We start from the raw sequence: 7,647 nt of genomic DNA, 5'->3' as shown, positions 1-7,647 counted from the left end.
GGTCCCACACCTTCCGGCACTCATCCCCGCTGCGTGGCCTCCCCTCCGGGTAAAATGTCTTGTAGGCTGCTCCTATTTTATCCCACAAGTTGACGATCCTCTGATTGTTCAAGGCGAGGGGATCATCACAAACACTCACACACGCCTTGGACAGCGCGACGTTCTCCGCATCCGTCCACTTCCTCCGTGTCGGGCTCTAGCCATCAGCCGGCTACGACGACTCGCCGACCACCCTCTTGCACTTGCCCTTCTTCTTCTTTGGCGCGCCCCGACCCCGCCCTACTCCCCCCGTTTGAACGGGAGTGTCCGCATCCCCGAGATCTATCCCCAACTCCTCTAAGGGAAAGAATCAGTGAACTGCGTCTCCGATGGGGTCGATGTGTGCGAAGAAGCAGTAAAAAAATCAAAACCGGAGCGATACACGTTGTCCCCCCCTCCCCCCGCGTCCCCTGCATCCCCGGCTGCCACCCCGGCATCATCTGCATCCCGAGTGCCCACCCCGGCATCATCTGCATCCCGGGTTGCATCCTGGGTACCCCTGCCCGCTCCGCATCGCCGGTCCGCCCTGCATCCCCTGCCATCCCGGCATACTACCCCCGGATGCCATCCTGGGCATCATCTGCTGCCAAGGGTACATGTTGTAGTACCCGGCCATCGGACCCCATCCACTTCCCACGGGTACCGTGGGAGTTTGAGACCCGCTCGTCACTGGAGTAGACTCGTTGTTGTGCTCCATTTTGCGTTGTTGCTCTTGTACAAAAATTAAGATAGAGAGAAAACTCGTTAAAACAAGTGGTGCGAATGAAAATGACGTGCAAATCGCGTATATATAGTGTTTCAAAAATTAAATAAAAATAAATAAAAAAATCGGGTGGCCGATCGGGAGCCTGCAATGGCGGCCAGCGCCCGGCAATCGGTGTGCGCTCGCCGTTTTTCTCGCCGATTTGGCGCTCACCTGCTGCAATGGTTCGGCGAACGGACCGGCCAGCGCCGAGAATCGGCTAGCCGGTCTGCTCGCCGCCATTGTGGATGCTCTTAAACCTTATAGGTTCATACATATTACGATGGATACATATTTGGTGATGATGATTGAAGTCTTTTATAATGTAGCTTTGAATTATTTTCAACCCATCTTTTAATTGTTTTAAGATGTGCTTAGAATAACAACCCTTTAAAACATGATGGAGCCAGCCTATATAAAATTGCAAATGTATAAAAGTTCTTGATAAGCAGATGACAGCACTGGGCCCCAGATTGAACAGATTCCTTTGCTTATTTGTAGTGTTGTACAAATGGCTAGTAAATCCTATGCAATTATGAAAGTAAGGTTTGTATTAATGTGGTATTGTCATAGGTTAGATTGGATTTTGGTAAATAACATACAAATGGCTAGTAAATCCTATGCAATTATGAAAGTAAGGTTTGTATTAATGTGGTATTGTCATAGGTTAGATTGGATTTTGGTAGATAACAGAAAGACGTAATCTATGAATTGAATTAAATTAAATTAAATTAAATTAAATTCAATTCAATTCAATTCAATTCAATTCAATTCTCACCTATTCCAATTAAAATAATAGATAGAGAGAGAGACAAGTAGTGAATGGACCAGCACCAACGCATCAGTCACGTGCGGTAGCAATATCCAGAAAATGAGTTAAGCACTCACCACTCGTGCAACTAGTGTCATACCTTCATCTCGGTGGACGAGATATTGAATCAGCTGCTATATGCTCATAAATACTACTAGGGATGGCAAAATGGGTAGCGGGTAATGGGTAATTCCCATCTCGACCTGCTATCCGTCGGGTATTGGGTACCCGCTACCTGATGATTATGGGAAACGGGAGGGGATCGGGTAGTGTGTTTTAGAGTTTTGCGGGTAGCGGGTCCTAGGGGTGGCAAAATGGGTAACGGGTAATAGGTAATTCCCATCTCGACCCGCTACCCGTCGGGTATTGGGTACCCGCTACCCGATGATAATGGGAAACGGGACGGGATCGGGTAGTGTGTTTTAGAGTTTTGCGGGTAGCGGGTATACCCACTACCCGCGAGGGTATGCCCGTTAGTCCCGATAATACCCGTTATTATAAGTATTATCCATATACCATCTTTTAATACTCCATTTGTTCCATATTAATAGAGGCGTTTCAAATAGTTAGAGTGGAGAAAAGGTTAAATAATAATAGCCATATACGCACTCATTTTGAAAAATTAAAAATAAATAGTTAGAATGAAGAAAAAATAAAGTAAAAGAGATAATAATGTAGAGAAGAGTATTTATATTATTATTTTTCCAAAACGAGTGAAGAAAATGAAATGCATCTATTAAGGCGGAACATTGGGAGTACTTTATACTATAATCTAAGAGTTCTTTTTAAACATTTTTATATTTCAACGAACATACAATTGAAAACTCACCGGAACTAGCTATAGAGTGTCCCCTCACTTTTATTCTCAATCTATTTAAAGTTTATCATCGATATTAATAAAATAAATAAGGGAACATTGACGGTTATTATGCTTTTCAAAAATTTTATTAGGATTTCGGGCCGGGTACGGGTACCCGCAATGTCAGTTACGGGATACCCGACACGTGTATTGGGTAATCCAGGTATGTCGCTGGGCAGGTATTGGGACAATAAATTTGGCTAAAATCGGGTACGGGTATTCGTGGGTAACCCGTTTCGCCACCCCTAAATACTCCTAATAACATATGCTCACAAATACTGTAATAAATTCATGTTCCCTCCGTCCCACTCAAGATATTTACATTCTTGAATAACATGAGATTTTAGGAGCAGTTGTTAAGTATAAGTCACGACCGCACTTCCTAAGGATAGGAGGCACGGGAAATCGTGACTCGTGGGGGATTTAAGAAGCGGGGAAGAAGGGGGAAAACAATTCAAGGCAATACAACTTAACAATCAAAGAGGAAATTCCATTTAAATCAATCAACGTTTCAAAACCCAAGTCTCATAATGAAAGATAACAGAGTTTAACAATAACGGAAATAACAGAGTTTCTTAAGACATTGAATAGCGGAAGCAATTTGAGAGTGTAGTTACTACTACGTATGAAGACGTAATAGTAACCGGACCAATTCTTGATAACATCACTCAACATCCTCCGCCTTCCGACCTCGCTCAACCTGCACATAGGGAAAACATATGCAGGGGTTGAGTACTTGATGCACCCAGTGAACTCATGCCCGAAATACATTTATCATTTAAGTTATGTCAAGCCATCATCGTGTGAATCCCGGGTTTTTCTTTAAAAGAGACCGAGAAGCACATAAATCCATTTCCATAAAATAGTGTCCGCGCGGACTAACATCATCCTCCATCATATACCATATCTGAACCATCATGTGAAACGAGAATGTGGCCACAAACTCGATCACTGGACCGGCCGACCTAGGGGACGGCTCACGATCCCCATCAGTGCACTAGTCCGAGTAGGGACTCACTCCCTAGTCAGACCCGAATTCGTTAACCATCAAAGTCTAGTAGAGTTTTATTCTAGTAGACAATCAGATAGGCAGTTTCAAAACATAAACACGGCATGACATACTTGTAAATCATCCTTATCACACCATAAATACATCAATTTAAGAATAAACTTTTAAAGAATAAAGCCCACCTCAAAAGCTTAGGTTTTCCGTAACAATCCTCGTTCCGACTTTTAGCGTGCGTGCGAACCACCTTTTCGCAAATTACATAAAATTCATATCAAAATTCGGTAACGATGATAATTAGAATGCATGCACTCTAATTAAATTCTTTTAAATCTTCTTTCTCGATTTCCATGTATTTTCGGTTATTTGGCGGCCGCCCAAGGCGTCGCGTGCGACGCCGGTCGGCCGCTTACGCTCGTTCTTTCCTTCGTTGGCTCCTCATATTTTTTCCATAATCGTCGAAAATAATTTCTAAAAAAATTATTTAAGCGCATACTTTAATTTCTGTATTTATTTACCGTTGAAAAAGTATTAATTCATACTTAGGTAAATTATTCATTCTTCAAAAGTCTTCCGGGAACTAATTAAATAATTTTCCCCGATTAAATTTTAATTATCGGCCCAAGAGACTAAACTTAGCCCACCTTATTCCTCAAAAAAAACAATCAGTGAGCCCATCAATTAAAAGAAAAGCCCAACATCAATTTAATTAAAGTTCCAATTAATTAGTAAAAGGCCCAACAATTAAAAGAATATATGGCCCAAACTTAATAAAATGTTGGCCCAAACTCATCTCCCTCTCCAACATACTCTCTCTCTCGGCAATCACACAACAGCCGTGGAGCTGCCGTCGCCGTCGTTCTCCCTCCGGCTCGCCACCGTCGCGGCTGGAGCCGCCTGCCGCCGCAGCTGGAGCCGCCGAGGAGGCTGCTGTCTTCGCTGCTCGCCGGCGGGAGCTGCTGCCGCGGAGGAGAGTCCACGTCGCCGCTGCCGTGCGGTTGGAGCTGCTGCCTCGCCACTCCGGGAGCTGCTGTCTCGCCGTCGCGCCACTGCCGCTGCTGCCTCCCGTCGCAACTTGAGATGCCTGCCGTCGGGAAGACGTCAAACGGCTGTCCGCCGCTGCCCGTCGCCGGCGGCGGCTTCTCCTCTTCCGAAACGACTCCGAAACATCCCGCAACATATGTTATGTTTATAAAGTTACGTTCTTTCTTAGTTTCGGTTACGCGCGGCGATCGTTTGGTTGATTCTTACGGATTATTCATAGCTTGGTTATGAAAATAAAATCAAGGCTATATGCATGCAAAGTTAGTAAACAATTCATGCTTTGAGGATGGAAGAAATGGTATACCTCAAGAGCTTAAACTTGATGTGGTTGAACAAAAAAAATGAAACCAACTCCTTCTTCTCCCCTCTCCTTCCCGTCGACTTCTCTCGGCCCTTCTCTCTCTCTCTTTTTTTTCTTGAAGTGTGAATGATGAGAGGAGTTAGTGAGGAGGGTAATGAAGGAGTGGTGGTGACTCTTGGGATGGTGGGAGATGGAAGGGTGAGAACTTGGAGAGTCTCCCATGAAGAATAGGGCCGTCGGCCATGAGGAGGAAAGAAGAAGAAAAAGAAATAAAAAGGAAAAGAAAAGGAAAAAGACTTGGGCTTGATCCACTAAAATTAAAATCCACTTGGGCTTCCATGATTTAATTTCCATTGGGCTAAAGAAATAAATAAGTTGCAAGCCCAAGAAAAAAAACTACTACTTGATGGATTTTAAAGAGTAATTAAAATCCAAATTATCTTATTTTTAATTGGACTTCAAATTTATTTTGAAAAGTCCAAAATAAATTCATAGTTTATTTTTTTCCGCATTTTCCCTCGTTAATTAAAATTCACGGGTCTTTATTTATTTTGTTATCTCGTTCTTCACAACCAAAATTAGTGTACGTTTACCGGCATAACTTATATTTGGTGTTATTCCAAATATAATATTCCTTCAACCATTCCTCGATTTACGCGCGTCGTTATCCATAAAAACATATATTCCTTCCCACCACATTCCTTCGTTTGCTCAAGAATAGCAATTTCATCATCGATCTTTCAACGAGACCTTAAACGTGTCTCCAACGTTCACAATTAAATATAAACATGCACGCTTCTTTTCACATTAACCCCAATAACCATAATTCTCCGAGAGCACATTTATCGAGAAGCATCATAATTCGAAATAATTTTATTAATTATTTCGTGATATACATTAAATTAGTACTTTAAAAAGTACGGGTGTTACATTCTACCCACCTTAACAGAAATTTCGTCCCGAAATTTACTTGTTTCCAGCGAAAAGCTCCGGGTATTTCTCTTTCATTTTATCCTCGAGTTCCCAAGTAGCCTCCTCGTGGCCATGGTGTTTCCAAAGTACCTTCACGGACGCGATCGATTTATTCCTCAACTCTTGTACTTTCCTGTCCAGAATAGCTTCGGGTTTCTCCTCATAACTCAAGTCGGGATTCAATATCATTTCCTCTTGATGAACCACGTGTTTGGGATCGAACACGTACTTCCGTAATTGTGACACATGAAAAACGTTATGCACAGTCCCAAAACTCGGTGGTAGTGCCAATCTATACGCTACGGGTCCCACCTTCTCGAGGATTTCATAAGGCCCTACGTATCGTGGCTTCAACTTCCCCTTTACACCAAACCTCGTTATTCCCTTCGACGGAGATACTTTCAAGAACACCTTATCTCCATAATTGAACTGTAAATCTGTGCGCCGAACATCAGCATACGACTTCTGTCGGTCTTGAGCTTCTTTTATCCTTCGTCGGATTTGTCGCACGATCTCTATCATTTCCTCGACCGAATCTGGCCCGAGTATTCTTCTTTCACCAACCTCATCCCAGTAGAGTGGTGATCTACACTTCCTCCCATACAATGCTTCATATGGGGCCATATTTATTGTCGCCTGGAAACTGTTGTTGTAAGCGAACTCGATCAACGGCAATACAACTTCCCAATTTTCTCCTCTGTCAAGAACCACGGCTCTCAACATGTCCTCGAGAGTTTGAATCGTTCTCTCGGACTGTCCATCGGTTTGTGGGTGGAAAGCAGTACTGAAATTCAGTCGTGTACCCAGTTCTCGTTGTAGACTCATCCAAAACCTTGAAGTAAACCTTGTATCTCTGTCTGACGTGATTGTTACTGGCACTCCATGCAATCGAATTATTTCCTTCACATAGATCCGGGCCAGTTTGTCGGACCCATGAGTTATAGGGATAGGTATAAAATGCGCACTCTTGGTGAGGCGATCTATGATTACCCAAATGGCTGTATTCCCTTGTCGGGTCTTTGGTAAACCTGTCACAAAATCCATAGCGATATGTTCCCACTTCCACTCCGGAATCTCCAATGGTTGCAACTTCCCATATGGTCGTTGATGTAAAGCTTTTACTTGTTGACATGGCAAACATCTTTCCACAAACAAAGCTATGTCCCTCTTCATTCCATCCCACCAGAATGATCCCTTCAAGTCCTGGTACATCTTTGTACTTCCAGGATGAGCGGTGTATGGAGTCTCGTGTGCCTCGGTCAAGATTTCTTTTCGGAGTCCATCGTCACTAGGCACACACAGTCTCCCCTCGTAGGTAAGAGCATTATCAGCTTCTTCTCTAAACTTTTCTTGTTCGCCCTTCCTCACCCTCAGTCGAATTTTCTCCAGATTTTCATCATTCCGCTGCCCTTCTATTATCCTTGTCCGTAGATCGGATGCAATTACCAAGGTGGCAATCTTTCCCTTCACAGTTTCCGGAGCTCTCACTACCTCCAGTCGCATCTTGCTAAAATCGCGAATCAACTCCACTTCCTGAGTGAGAAAAGTAGCCAACTGCGGTTGAGCTTTCCGGCTCAAGGCATCCGCCACCACGTTTGCTTTGCCTGGGTGATAGTTAATGCCACAGTCATAATCCTTGACTAGTTCGAGCCATCTGCGTTGCCTCATATTCAAGTCTTTCTGTTCAAAGAAGTATTTCAGGCTCTTGTGATCGGTAAAAATCTCACACCGAACTCCATAGAGATGGTGCCTCCAGATCTTCAATGCGTGCACAACAGCCGCTAGTTCTAAGTCATGAGTGGGGTAGTTCAACTCGTGTGGCCTCAACTGCCGTGAAGCATAGGCAATCACCTTACCATTCTGCATCAAAACA

General features: G+C 43.6%; 1 long non-coding RNA gene across 1 annotated transcript; it reads right to left on the bottom strand.

Moving 5' to 3' along the window:
• Positions 1-2,920: 2,920 nt before the first annotated feature.
• Positions 2,921-3,686, bottom strand: LOC121795482. Its single transcript, XR_006049476.1, has 2 exons — positions 3,643-3,686; positions 2,921-3,151 (listed from the first exon to the last, which is right to left on the bottom strand). It is a non-coding gene; the product is annotated as an uncharacterized LOC121795482 (long non-coding RNA).
• Between the last annotated feature and the right edge of the window lie 3,961 nt (positions 3,687-7,647).

Source organism: Salvia splendens, chromosome 3, assembly GCF_004379255.2.
Source record: "Salvia splendens isolate huo1 chromosome 3, SspV2, whole genome shotgun sequence".
Classification (NCBI taxonomy): domain Eukaryota; kingdom Viridiplantae; phylum Streptophyta; class Magnoliopsida; order Lamiales; family Lamiaceae; genus Salvia; species Salvia splendens.
This window is presented reverse-complemented; position numbering and strand designations above follow the sequence as displayed.